The 14,642-nt window shown below is 44.5% G+C and overlaps 1 protein-coding gene across 12 annotated transcripts in view; it reads right to left on the bottom strand.

Annotated features, from left to right (window-relative positions):
- mef2d (myocyte enhancer factor 2d) overlaps nucleotides 1–14,642 on the bottom strand; it is a 74,400-nt gene that overhangs the window by 57,409 nt on the left and 2,349 nt on the right. Inside the window, exon 1 of one of the 12 annotated variants that reach the window (XM_034612417.1) lies at nucleotides 13,989–14,011. The exons of the other annotated variants lie outside the window; for them this stretch is intronic. The gene's annotated coding sequence lies outside the window, so the exon portion shown is untranslated. Of the gene's footprint in view, nucleotides 1–13,988; nucleotides 14,012–14,642 lie in introns of those variants that run through there. 12 annotated transcript variants of the gene reach the window in all.

Raw genomic sequence — 14,642 nt, 5'->3', positions numbered from 1 at the left:
AGAACGATTTTACGTCTCTAAAACCGCTTTAAAGGAAACTGTCCCGAGAAGGAACAATAAAACTTCTACGTGATAGTATCCACGAGCAAGAGAAGTCGTAAACAAGTATATTATATACAAGTATATTTTTCCTTTAGGATGGAGCAGAATAGAGTTGAGACAATTTATCAATCAATTCATCAACAGACAGAAAATGAATCAGGAACTCCTTTAAAAACCTCCAAGTTATAGACGAACATGATTTCACAGTTTCTGTTTTCAGTTTCTTCAGTGTGAAGACTTTTCTTTCGAGAGTAAATTTATTATATTTATGTTCCGGACCTTTGCTCTGATAAAAATACACATGTTCCCTCGGTCTAAATTATAAAAAGGGGATTTTCTTGTAGTTCCAGATTTTTGAAAATGAAAACCCTTGCAGGTTGCAGCCTCATTATAAAACTGTTTGTAGAACAGGAAGAAAGGAATTCAGTCAGTCTGGCTCCGGCAGAAGAAACAGCTGTAAACCACAAAGTCTCCATCTGAACCTGTTGAACAAAGTGTTGCCACGAGTCAAGTTTTCATTCACCAGATCTGCAAACTCTCCAGCTGCTTGTTCTCGCTTCCAGACACAAGAAACCTTTTCGGTGCGCCGACGAAAAAAAAGTTTCCAAAGCAACAAATAGTGAAAACTGATGACACGGAGGATTCTGTCTCTGTTTCTTTCATCACGCGTGTTCTCATTTAAATTGAAAACAACATTTTGACCATTTGACCATTATTTTAAATGTAGTTAACGGCATCAGCCTCAGCTACCAGAGTAGAACACAGCATGGAGAACCAAGTGTTACTGACCCTGTTGTCTCTGCTAACAGCTGCTGTCCAGTTACAAGTGTTAACATGGAGGAGACGAGATGGGGACAGAGATCGTTTTATTTTGAAAAAGCCGTTTTCAAAGTAAAGTGGATGTAGCACTATTTTTTTTTCTGTGTCTGAGTTGTGGCACAACGTCGGGAATAAAAAACATTAAAAGCTTTTGAAAAGTTTGTCTTTCTTGAAGAACCATTTGAGATTTGTTAAAACAACACGTCCTCAGGACTCAGATAACGTCCTGACACTGGGACGGACAGAAACGACGATGTGACACTTTTCACGTGTGACAGGTCCCATGTTTTTCAGATGTGTTTGTTTTTTGTCCGGTGAGCCTGTTTCAACCGGAGCAGCTTCACACGAGCAGGAAGGAGGCAAAGTGAGACCCGGTGGTAACGGTGCTCGACGCAGGCACGAGGCGCCGCGCACAAACAAATCCCCGAAGGCGACGAGGCGTTTGATGTGCAATGGGGCGGTGAGGGCCACACGGAGCCAGCCCCCCCCCCCCCGCCCGCCCCCCGCCCCCCCAAGAGCTCCCTGACATTGACTAACACACACAAGCACACACACACACACACTTCTCCTCAGAAACAGCTGACGTTTTAACAGGCTTACAACAGCTGACAGGCTACAGGTGGGGCAGAGGGGACCCTTCATAAGCCCTCCAACCCCCCTCCCCCTTTTAGTACCCAGCTCATAATTCTCCTCAGCCACACACACACACACACACACACACACACACACACACACACACACACACACACACACACACACACACACACACACACACACACACACACACACACACACACACACACACCTGTTGTGACTCCAGAGGAATTGTCCTCTGTGAAAAACCTTCCTTCATACTGTATCACCCACCTACTCACACACTCCCTCCCGTCAGTGCATTAAAACGGGGCTTTATGACCCTCCAGCATGTGTTTGAGTGGCTCAGGAGTGTGTGTGTGTGTGTGTGTGTGTGTGTGTGTGTGTGTGTGTGTGTGTGTGTGTGTGTGTGTGACTATAACAACAGATGCTACCATAGCACAGGAGAACGGGCTAAAAGCACTAAGCTTCTTTGCTTTGCTCCAGTGGAGCCGGTGGCGGCATTACGGCAAAGAGAAAACCACGCTGTCATGTTAATCCACAGTCATTCCATCCCACAATGCCCAGGTCCTCACTTCAATCACCACTGTGTACAGTCACAGTGACAGTTTGACCGTATGATGTGGATCTTATAATCCGGAGGTCACGCCCGAGTCGGGGAATAACTGACCTTTTGGTTAACTTGTTTTACAGTCACAGGGTGTTAGCGATTCATCCTGCTGTGGAGATCGGACGCTGCAGCAGCTCAGCAAGATGCCTCCTGGGATGTCTCCGTCATTTGTAGATGATCCCCCCCCCCTCCCCCTCCCCCTCATGCACATTCTCCAAACACTTTTGTCAGACAAAGTTTCCTGCAAAGTGAATCGTGTAGGCGGGATATTTAGGCCGACGACTATCGGTTTGTAGAAAGGAGCAAAGCTGCGAAGAAGAGAGGGGATTTGAAAGCGCAGCACTTCTTTGGATTGGATGAGAAAACCATGGGGTGAAATGAAGAAGAAGTAACACATCTTGGGATTATGTATTCTTGCTGGGTTTGCAAAACGCAGCAAAAGACAAGTTTCCACAACTTCTACAGAGCCGACGCTCTCACCACCAAATGTGTTTTTTCTTCTTCTCATCGTTCACTCCCGTGGCAGAGGAGACGATTTATCAACATTCATTTCCATTTGGGAGAATAACTCGATATGCAGAACACGAGGAGGCAGGCTGAACCAAAGTGCTGCTGCTTTTGTTAAGGAGGAGGCCTACGAGAAGCACAGAGCTCAGGGTCCAGCACAGCGAGGGTGAGAGGTTGCGTTCTCACATTAACTCCACAGTCGAGGAAACAGAGGAACGAGCGTCAAAACGTAACGTACGACCGGAACGCTAACACGGTCAACTGAGGACGTAGTTAGAAAACTGTCGAGGAGCCGCAATAAACCTTTTTCACAACAGAAACAGACTCACTTCAATGTTCCTCAGTGAGGAGAACAACTTGTCAAAGCACCAGAACATAAACCTGCTCCTGGGAAGATCAGGTTTTCTGATTCTCGCACAGAATAAGTCGAGACGCCCGACGATGCTGATCAATGCCGTGCAAACACACTTCGGCGTTTTCTTATCTCGTCCTCTCACCGCTCTCGTTTCTCCCTGCACTCGCTTTGCCTTTATTCCCTTTCTGGAGAAAAGCAGGAGGACTCTTTCTCTCCGAGCCCGGTGCTGTTCCAGCTGTAATGTGATAACCAGTTCAATAACATAAACAACTGCCAGAATCCTCCGGAGGAAAGATGCAGAGAGAGAGTGTGTGTGTTAGTGTGTGTGTGTGTGTGTGTGTGTGTGTGTGTGTGTGTGTGTGTACATGAGTCAGTGGGCGGATGTCTGTGTGTGCGTTTTGGTTCTACATGGGAGTGTGTGTGGGCTGGAGAGCAGGAGAGGCCTGGGCGAGAGGTGAGGACGAGTCAGCCATTGAACACCATCAAATAAAACGTTATCTAATGCCTGCGCTGACACGGCCCGACAGAAAACAAGTACACTCTCTATCGACTGAAAGCGCGGCTGTGCTTTTGGCCGTGAAAACAACTGGGTTTGTACATCAGCGCAGAGAGAGACGGGATTTCAGCAGCACTTACCAGAGCCATCAGGGTTTCTGTGCACTTTCTGAGCAGAACTTCAGAGCCTCGTAAAGACCTTTTTAAAATCGTTCAAAAGAAAGAGAAACACCGTCTCCAAAGGCCTGACGCAAAGAGCCTCGGCTCAGAAGAAGGTCGTAACCCTTCCTCCAAGTGAAAGCACCAGCACAAGGTCTGCAGCCACCTCCACAGGAGAAGGGGGACGTACAACATGCAGCCTTTTCATCGGCACTTTAAAACTGTTTTAGATCTTGAATTCAACTAAATGGGAAACTGGTATATTTCTAAGTGAAGCACTTTCCTCCACCAAGGCCCAACAGTCCCTTGAAATTCAATCAGGCTTTACAGCTAAGCCAAAATAAAACCAATTCAGATCATGAAATCATAATCTCCACCGCAGAAGAACGATAGGTTGATAAAACACACAAACCAAATTAAAGCCCACCCCCCTTTTATGAAACCACATTTAAATCCGCTAGATCCAGATTTTTATTTGGATCCGAACCAAATTACACACATACACAAAATCAGTATAAATATGTGGGATTTATAATTCCATCAGGATCCATGAAGTTTTTTCATCTGAGAAATCAGAGAAAACATCCAATCACATTGTTAAAGGAAATTATTGATATACATTTCTGGATCCGCCCCTTTTTACCAGATCAGAGCCAATATCGAAACTGTGGAGATTATTATTATTACAATTATTATTATAGAATGCATTCTTCAGGGCCTTGGATGCGAGTTCTGTGGAGAGAGAAGTCGATATTCTTGTGGTCGAACTTTAACAAACTCCGCCTGGAGGATTCATTTCTTCTTTCTGAAGGATACCAATAAGCACATTTTCTAAAACGTTGAACTACTCTTTAAATGTAAATATTCTTCTAAGGCTGTTTCATGTTAAGTTAAAAAAAAAAAACTTTCTTCAATGCAAAAAATATTTTTTAGGGGAAAAACATGTTTTTGACAAAACATCAGTTTGGTTTTGGTTCTTATGGTTTTACTCTTATGGAGTTGCATCGTAAAACTGAATGAAAATCACACAATCACTCAGATCCAGAGTGTGTTCATGCATGAATACACACAAACACACACACAAACACACAAACACACACGCCTACAGTCATGGCAACATCCCACACAAACACACAAGCACAGGGAAGTGTGTGACTTTGGAAGAAGGGAGGAGAGGGAATTTTCTTCTTCTCTCTCCCGGGAACCACAGCTTCCTCAGAGGAAGAATGAAAAGGAGTAAGTTACCCCCCCCCCCCCCCCCCCCTCCTACAGCCACCATGTTAGCTCCAAGCTAACTTAATGAGCCCTGCGCAGATGGTCCCATAACACCGCCACAGCTGCGCGACCATAAAACGACACCACGCCCCAGCGAGGAGGAGGTGGATATACATTCACATATTCAAATGAGGCCGTAACCTCAGCGGCTCGCTTCACTGGAGGAGGAATCACTGGGAGACGGGACCAGAGGGACCAGGAGGATGGATGGAGGCTTGATGATGATGATGATGATGATGAAGAGCAATAGAACGCCAGGTCCTCAGATCAAAGAGAGGCAGGGTGAGGAAGAGAGAGGTGAGAAGGCGAGAGCGAGGGGGAGCGAGGGGGGGCGAGGGGGAGTGTGAGAAGCCTGGGTGTACAGTTTCAGCTCCTGGCTCGGACTCTTGCTATTTCAGCTGTGGCGGCGCGCTGGCCAGCAGCCCCTGCTCTCGCAGCTTTGTAACCCCGTCAGTTCGGTGGCACGGCACTGGAAGTTTCCCGAATCGTTTCAGAGCGAATAAACAGAGAAGACTGGAAACGCTGCTGGTCCCGTTTTAGTTTGACAACTCGGGGTCGGAACACGGCAGAAACCGAGACGTTCGGGAACGATGACGCTCACAACCTCTTGCCAATTGGCTCTTTTCGGTCACGACGTAGCCTTCGCTGATTCGTCGAGCTTCCATCACATGACCTTCTTCTGGAAGAAAACAACCAGCCTCAGCTACCAGTGCAGAACACAACACGGAGAATCAATACCAGTGCTACTGACCCTGTTGTTTCTGCCAACAGCTGCTGTGCAGTTAAATTCTGTATTTTACAATGTTTACACGTGGAGGAGACGAGATGTTATCTGAGAGGAACACGCGAGTGGTCACGTAATGGAGGTTTCTAGGTGTGTTGGTTTGGACGGGGATAAAAGAGACGGAGACAAAACGTGGGGACAGACATCATTTTAGTTTGTAGTTGTAGACGGAGCCTCACAGAGCAGGTTCATCTCAAATCGATCATGATCATCAAACACTTTGACACAGAACATTCACAAAGAGGAGACAAGGAAGAGAAGCACAACGCAGGTTGGTTGGTATTTAGGACGAATCGTGACAGAGTGTGAATGTATTGACTTCAGGCTACACTGAAGGGATGTATGTGATTACTCATGCGTGACGATCGTGGCCCATTCAGCGCGACTGGGGTCAAATCTATGAAAAGAATGAACTGGGATCCAAAAAGACACATTTCAGAAGAAAAGGGAAACAGCAGCAACTTCTTTACTTGTGTTTCTTCTTTGTGTTGAAAAGCCTAAAAAACTCAAAAATACAACATCTGGCCAAAGCAGTACTGTGTGTGACTGTTTCAGATTTAGATTCAGGAAAAGAGCTTTGATTCTGAAACATTTCTGCTCCTGGATCAGAGTAAAGAGAAGTTCTCCTCTCCTGCATCTCTTTGCTCCTGCAGCTTCTTGCAGTCCTGTAGGTGTTCGACGCTGCTCTGCTCACTTCTTCCTTTATCATCTTTTGTGAGGCATTGTTCTCTGAGCTCCTTGGCAACAATATCAGATAGACCTGTGCCGACCCCTCGGCGAGCAGAGCGGAGACTGCAGCTTGACTCACTGGACACAGGAGCCTTAATCCAAGCCGAACGTAAAGCTGTCGATTGCAGCCCGTTGTTGATTCTCGATAATCCGCCTGGTTCGTGCTGCTTTGACTGGATCTCTGGCAACAAGTCACCTTCAAGTGCAGCTGTGTTATGAAACATAAACGTTCTGTGCACGTGACGCAACAATTAAAAGATCAGTGAGGTGACGGTGATATAAAAACAGGTTCTGTGTTTCTGTAGTTCTGAGATTTCAACAATAACATAATGCTGCGAGAATAAAGTCACATGTGAGACTTAGATCATAATATAACGAGTATTAAGTCATAATATTACAAGAAACAAGTTGTTTTAATGAAAAATAAGTTGTAATGTTACGAGGATAGAGTCATAATTTAATGAGAAAAATGTGGAAATATTACAAGAATTAAGTTAATTCAAAAAACTCAATGTTATGAAAATGAAGTGGTAATTTAATGAGAAAAATGTTGTAATATAAAAAAATTGGTCTTCGGATATTCCCCCTCAAAAATGACATGTAGCCAAAAATGAACACTTTATTCTCATTAAGTTTTACTTTAATCTTGTAATATCATTATTAGTATTATTAATATTATACTATCTACTCAATATGACTTATTATCATAGTTTTACTATGTTGTTCTCCTTATATTTCATTGTTTTCACAGTATTATGACTTTATTCTCAAACCTCAGATCTTTAATGGACCCTAACACTCGCTGGTTCTATATGAGCAGATCAGACCATAAGTCCTGGACTCAAGTCCCATGTTGACAAGTATCTGTCCTCAGATAAAACACTAAGTCTCTGACCTTCAATGTCACCGGAGCTGAGCCGTATGGGAAAGTAAAGGTTTCCTGAGGTAAATCACTGCAGGTTCAAATGGTTTATTCACCTGCATGTGACAGTTTAAGTATCAAATGTACACATGTGCAGCACCTTCAGTGACTGAATGGTATAAATAAAGCAGAACTTGCATTTGTACTAGATGAATATTCAGAAGTGCGAGCTCCTCTGACTCGTTCTCCGTTTACTTCCCGTGCTGCTCATTTAGTTTATCGCTTCTCTCCTTTTCACTCTCTTTTAAAAGCTCCACGACTACTGAGAACTTAATGGAATTTTAAATAAAAGCCCATTTTGCTGAAGGTTGCCAGAAGCTGAACTAAATGGATTCAAATTGAAAGTAAGTGGATTTTGACACCGCGGCCCGTTCAAGGTCGAGCCCGGCCTGGTTCCGGCGCCGCGCGGCAACCCTGCGAGTTGTGCACCACTCAAGCTCCTGTTATTCAAGGTTAATCCCACAAATTGTGTTGGGTTTAAGTTGCATTTAACCTACATAGAGGCCGTAGGTTGTGTCTCGATCCAGGACCACTGGTCTCTGATCCGCCACACACTCTGCACAATGTCCATTTGGCTGGCTTTGCATCACGTGACCTCTTTGGTTGGTGAAGAGAATATTAAAAGAAGGAAAATACAACTTAATCTGGATAAAGTGCTGCAAGCAAAAGGGAGGAGAGAGAGAGAGAGAGAGAGAGAGAGAGAGAGAGAGAGAGAGAGAGAGAGAGAGAGAGAGAGACGACAGAACAGCAGACGCCCGGAGATGAAATGTAATAGTGCGGCCAGATTCCTACAGATTCCATAATCCCTGATCAAGATAAACGTAACGTGCTTTCTCTGTTTTCATTTGCTCATCTGTTTCTACCTCACAGCAAAAAACCAGGTCAGCACAGATTTCCACTTTGGCTCCAAAGCCGGATATTTTCAGCAATTCCTTCCGAGGCGGACCAGATAAATTTAGTGCCCCGAGCGAGATATTTTTAGCAAAAATCAACAACGAGTGGGGATTTACCAGCGTTTCCTTTATTCCAGTTGAACCTTTATGTAACAGACGTTCGTAGAATGAAGCGAGAGCAGATCTGATGAACTGTGACACACAACGTGAACCGTTCCATAATTACATCATCAGTGAAATACCAGAGAGGGGTATTTTTCACTGGGAATAAGCAGGTGAGACTTCAGCCTCTTGCTCAAGGGCCCTTTGGCAGAACAATCAGATGCACTCGGATCCTGTGACCTTTCGTATTTCGAGACACTCTCTTTAAAGTCCGGGCCGCTCTGCCGCCCGACTTCTCCCGAATCCATCCTCGTGAGGACGGAGCTGAGAAGTTCTCTGCTGCTCTGTTTATCTGGGATGGAAACGCCTGTGGTCGACCACAGAGGGCTGGTCGTGATTTAGGCCGCGCTGACATTCAACTCCGCCGAGCGGGAGTGTGGAATCCGACGTTCTCGTTAAACTCGGAGGTTGAACGTGCCGCCCGCACTGAAAGCTGAGACCAACAGTTGCCGCTCGTCCAGAAAGCCACAAAATATCAGGTTGTTTTCACATCAACACAACTTCCTAATGTTTCACATCAAATTTCCCTGAATAAATAAGGACGGATTGAGCCGAGGTTAAAAGGTTCTTCTGCCTCAAAACGTCTGAGCGGATTAATTACACGTATGAGGAATTAAAAAGCAACATGTTGCTCTTTATACGTTTCTGCTGTTTAACTGATGTGAGTTGGAACAAAGGGGAAAAGCACTGAAAACACCAGAAGGACAAAATGTCTCCACAACGTTTTAGTGATTCTCCAGCTTGAGCACATAAAACACAGCAAAGAGCTAATTAAGCTCTGTTTTCCCTCTTGATCTCTGCTGCGTTACTTTGTTAAACAAACTTTATGTTCTGTCAGATAAAAACACAGCACATGGTTTTTATACCATCAGAGAAAAGACGACCCGTGGGACTTTAACATTAAACTTTGTTAGCGTTTAGCATATTTACAGTTTTCAGGCTTGATATTTTATAGTTTTAAACATAAGCTTTACTCTAAATAATATACAGGACTTAAATTTACCTGCAGGATTTTGTGACATGTTCTGCTGCCACACAGGAAATGACCAAACAGTGAAGTCCACTCACGTGTGACAGGGACACGAGGAGAGAGCCGGAGAAAACTGTAAACTTTAGAACGGTCCACGGGTCAACTGAGGCTGGGACTGACTACGATTTGTCACAGTAGTCCCGAATATCAACCAGTGAAAATCTGACCAGAGTCCTGTCAAAGATTATGACCATAAGACAACTTTTAAATTAAAAAAGCTATGGCAAACTATAGGAAATATAGGCGTATTATAAAACTGCCAGAGGATATTAATATTTGAGAGGAATCGCCTCGTTACAGTCGGTCAGATGAGTCGTGGCCACTGAATGAGACGTTCGATGAAACAAACATTTTGGTAAAGCAGACAAACGCTGTGAGTCCCCTAAAGATTTCCTAAAAAGGTTCGGGGGGGTTCATCTGCTTTCTAAACTGAATAAACACAGATTTCTTACTTGTTCTGTTCAGTTCCTGACATAAAAAAAGAAGTGACTGCTGATGGGAGAGTAAAGAGTTCTCCTTATAAAATAGATATGTATTTAAAGATTGCATCATCTGTGTTTGTTAATAATTAAATGATGAATTAAACACGGGAATGCACAGGCATGCTTGACATTTAATTGACCCCTTGGTTACAGCAGCTTCCCTGAACTCACCACGGTCCAATGAAAACCGGCAGAGAGACGACTTGCAGGATATTGCAGCATCGAAACCCGGAGGAGTTTCTCTAATGATGATATGAAATAATTATGAAGTAATCTTATCGAATGGTGGCTTGTGCCGTCACAACACAAAAACATACCAGCGGCTGTGTGATGGTTCCCTTCCCGACCCTCGCTAAGTGTTGGTTAAATAAACCAACACACTCACGCTCTCCGAGGACAGATGAGTTCCTTAAACGCATCCCACTTTACAGACAAATGTGATTTGTTAACACAAAAGGCTTTTAACACTTAATTACCCACTTCCACAATCGTTAGAGGGAAAGTAGAAATGATGAAAAATGAAATTTCAAGTGGTAATCTACGAGACTGCTTTTTGAAATCGTCCCCGGTCTGTGCGGCTCAGTGCTCGCTCCTGTGACGGCGAGAGATCATCTGTCAATCAAACAGTACGGACAGGAACGACTAAAATCCTCAGAAAGTGATGTATCTGATGTTTACATGAGATTATATCAGAAACTTATGGTTAATAATCATATTTATGGTATATTCTGCTATAATCTGATTGAGCTGTGGTTGAATAAAACTAGTTTGGTGGTTTCAAATCACAAAATCCTAAACAAATGCTAAAGATCCTGAGGTTTCAGCTGCTTTTCCCGGTTTCATATCACTGTTAATTGAACAAATTGGAAAAGACAAGCAGTCTCACAAAGTCACGTTGTGGTCAGAGACACTTCAATGTCCATTTTCTGCTGCTTTCAGAAATAACTCGTTCGAAACGTGATCAGATTCGTGCATTATCCCTTAGTGAAGGAGATTAATGAGAAATCAACAGATGTATTTACATTAACGCACGAGATCTCATCACTTTATAAACTTCTCTGATCCGAAGGTTCAATATCAACTGGAGATCAGTTTTTTTTTTTCTGGATTTAAAATCTAATCAGGCAGGAATCGTGCCCAGTGTCCAGCAGCAGCTGAGGAGCTCACCCAGGCTGCAGCCGCTCCAAAACCAACACAGCTAAACCAACAACAAATCACCAACAGGCTGTTTGAAGAAGCCTCCATCGTGCACCGCTATAATCAACACTCCACTCAAATCACAGCGAACAGCACACTTCAGTCCTCCTCCTCCTCCTCCTCCTCCTCCTCCTCCTCACCTCCCTGTCCCCTGGTCTGAAGAGCAACCCCGCCTCTATCTGCTCATTACCTTAATTGATGTTTAACCCGTAGATCAGCAGCTGATGATGGCTCAATTAAGAGCTTGCTGGAGGACAGGGATTAGTCCTGTGTAAGTAAGGCGGTTTGTTGCCTTGCAGCCTCGGCCTCTCTGGATCCTAATCCCTCGCCCCGGCCCCGAGGGTCAGAGACGCGAGGCCGTGTGGGCAAATACGTTCGACCAGATTTCAACGATCACACTGTGCATGAAGGGCTGGTCATCCTGACACTATCTCAAGTGGCTACTGATCATTGTTTTCAACTTGTTCAATCCATAAAATGTTACCAGATTATAAATTGTAGATCATAGGAGATACATAAAAGCTGCAAATTCAGAGGTTTGAGGCTACAAAGGTTTGTTACTTTCATTTGATGAAGACTCATTATCAAAAAACTATTATTCAAATGAGCTTGAACGCTCTTTCTTGATCTTGGAAATAGAAATTTGTGGAAACGTTCTTCTCACCAGGTTCTGTAGGTTTGTCTCCGGGAGGTGAAGATACATTTTCTGGTTTTACAGCAAAGTGCTGAAGGTAAAGGACGGCTAGGTACCAGTACCCAATTCCAGATATCGAAAATGGTACTAAATTGATTCAAATGTGAACAGTACCCAACCCCACACAAGCTATACTATTATAAGTATTTAGCTATAATACTCAAGTGCCAATGATTAATCAGAATGAAACAGTTGCCAGTGAACTTCCTCTTTCTCATTTCGATGCTACTGAAAACCAAGTGTTCACTGAAGTGACTGAGCTTTATTTGCTACAGCACGTTAAACTCCTGGGCCAAAGAAAACAAACCACAGGCCACATCAGAGAATCGCGCCCGGCCTGGTTCCTCCAGCCTGCCTGGTGCTTCTATGGCTGCAGGCACAGGAGGGAGGCCATTTTGAAATGGCAGTGGGGGGAGAGTGGATTGTGAGGTGAGGCTTGCTGCTGCTACTTCTCACATTAAGTGGCTGATGGTCTCCTCTTTGTACAAAAACACCTTTGGCTTCAAGTTCCATTAACGGAGAGGGAGGGAGGACGTTTCTTTCCCTCTTTCAATGTGCCGGGGTAAAGCGCTGCCCTGCGATGATTGAATCATAGCCATAATAGCAGAAGGCAGAGGCCTGCTGTGCAGCTGAGTTCTTCCTGTTCTCCTCGCTCAGCGTGGGAACAGCCGTGGACAAAATCTGCCTCGGAATCAGCACACAAAAGAGGCCATGAAAGCAACACGGCCGGAGCAGGTAGTAATTGCTTCTTTCTGCCGAAATGATCCGTCGGTTTGAAAAGGAGCTCGACTTGTGGAGCCTTTCAGTTTGACAGCGATAAAGGGGGCATGCTCGTCTAACTGGGCTCACCAGGTTGTTTCTGGAGCAAGAGCACGGGTCAGCTTCAGGCGAGCACACGGAAAACACATGTCCGGCTCTGAGGCTGCTCTATTGTACACGGCTGAGCTCAGGAGGTAAACAGCCAAATCAGCAAGTGTCGGAGACTCGTCCTCCACGACGAGGGGGCGGCGGCACCGGGGCTCACCAGCTTTCTGTCCCTGCTGCTGGAATGTGAAACAAACTGATGTCACTTTCTGCTCCCACTCCCTAATGCAGCCCTGGCTTCAGCAGTGATTAAAGCCCATCAATACTCAGCCCGGCCAACAAACACATTGATTAGTGAAAATTAGACCCCAGTTACAATTACAGTGCGAGCCAACGTCCTGGGTTCCACTGTGGAAGTGTGGAGGGCCGTGACTAATGGAGAGCGCTGCAATATCTGTCAGGGAATTAATAAGCTGCTGCTCGCTCCTCAGCATCATTCAAAGCTTTGGCTGGGACCTAATTCAGCTCTCCACTGACCATCGAGTCATTATAACACCACCAGTAGGTAGAGCAGGGAGGATCTCATCTAGGAGGATTACTTTCATCATCACGAGTCCAGAATCAACACATGACCACATCTGGGAAGCTTCATGAATGACTTCATCAAATAATCGAGTAACTAAAGAGTTTGTGGATCTATTTTCCTCTCGATCAACGGATGGATTCAGCATCTAAAATCTAAAATACTTAAATTAAACTAAAATCTGATCCATTACCTCCAATAAGGAGGTTGTTTACATTACTGTTTGTTGTCCTGTCAGCAGGATTGTGCAAAAACTACGGAACCGATCTTATTGAAACTTGTGGGTTACATTTGTTTTGTTTTGTATTAAAAAAAAAAAGGGGGAGGGAGCGACTTTCTGAATTCGACAACAATCTCCATCGGCCCGTTAGTAGCTGTTCTGGAGTTATCAATCACATGACCTACTCTTACATTTTGAAGACTTCCTGTCCGTGTTGTCCTGAGTGGCTTTGGTACTTTTGTCACTAACGTGGGAGAGAAGATGGAAATTTCTACATCTTGTGACAATCGGACCAATTTCATTCTGCTTAAGATCATGTGAAGATCTAAAGCTCCAGAGCAGCCTCGAATAGAGAAGATGGGGAGACTGATGTGACCCCTGCTGTTTCCAAGGTCATAATTAACTTACTACCTACCTACTTAGATATTATCATTTATTATAATATTTGTTAGTTTGTTTTTTGTTAAAAAACTATCATGACTTGGATTTTTTACCAAAGCAAAAGTGAAATGCTTATAAGAACATATAACTATCAAAATCAAGCATGAACTTTGAAGTTAATTAATTGAAAATTAACAGATTGGATGTTGGAATAAGTAATTTAAATCAAACTAAAACTGTCAAACACTCACTGGTTCCAGCTTCTCCAGTGAGAAAATAAAAACCCAAAAGGTTTTCCACAGTTAGTGAGACAAGTGAAGACACCAGAGGCAGCGTCACCGTGTTCTGACACTGTGCAGAACAACAATCAGTCGAGTAAGAGAAACAATCAGCCGACGAATCGATCATGATAATAAGTTTCTGTACAAAAAGGGAAAGTACACGTCTGTGCACTGAGACGCTCGTCTCCTCACGTGACTCCGACAGACCCCGGCGCTCTGTCACGTCTGGAGAGCCCGGCGGCCTGTGTTTGCAGTTCAGCAGGAAGCTGCAGCAGGAGAGAATGATTGTACTTCCTCAAATTAACAGAAGCGAGGAGGGAGGAGGCGGGAGGAAGAGGGGGAGGTGGTTGTTTTTTTCCCCCCACTGTGTTTTGACTGTAGCCAGCAGAGCACACGATGCAGCACATGGCTGAACTTCAGTGAGGAAAACCAAAAACCAAAGTCCTGCTCCTCCACGAACCTCCAAACTCTGACTCTGGCAGTTTGGACGGATGCTCTGCAGAATAACATCCAAGATGATTTTCACTACTAAGAAAAAAGACGGCTTGGCTCTTTCCTCTGCTGAGGAGAGCGGCGCCCGGCGCCCGGCTCCGGCTGCAGTCACGCTTCTCAGGGACACAAAAG

Source organism: Hippoglossus hippoglossus, chromosome 16 (genome assembly GCF_009819705.1).
Source record: "Hippoglossus hippoglossus isolate fHipHip1 chromosome 16, fHipHip1.pri, whole genome shotgun sequence".
Taxonomy (NCBI): domain Eukaryota; kingdom Metazoa; phylum Chordata; class Actinopteri; order Pleuronectiformes; family Pleuronectidae; genus Hippoglossus; species Hippoglossus hippoglossus.
This window is presented reverse-complemented; position numbering and strand designations above follow the sequence as displayed.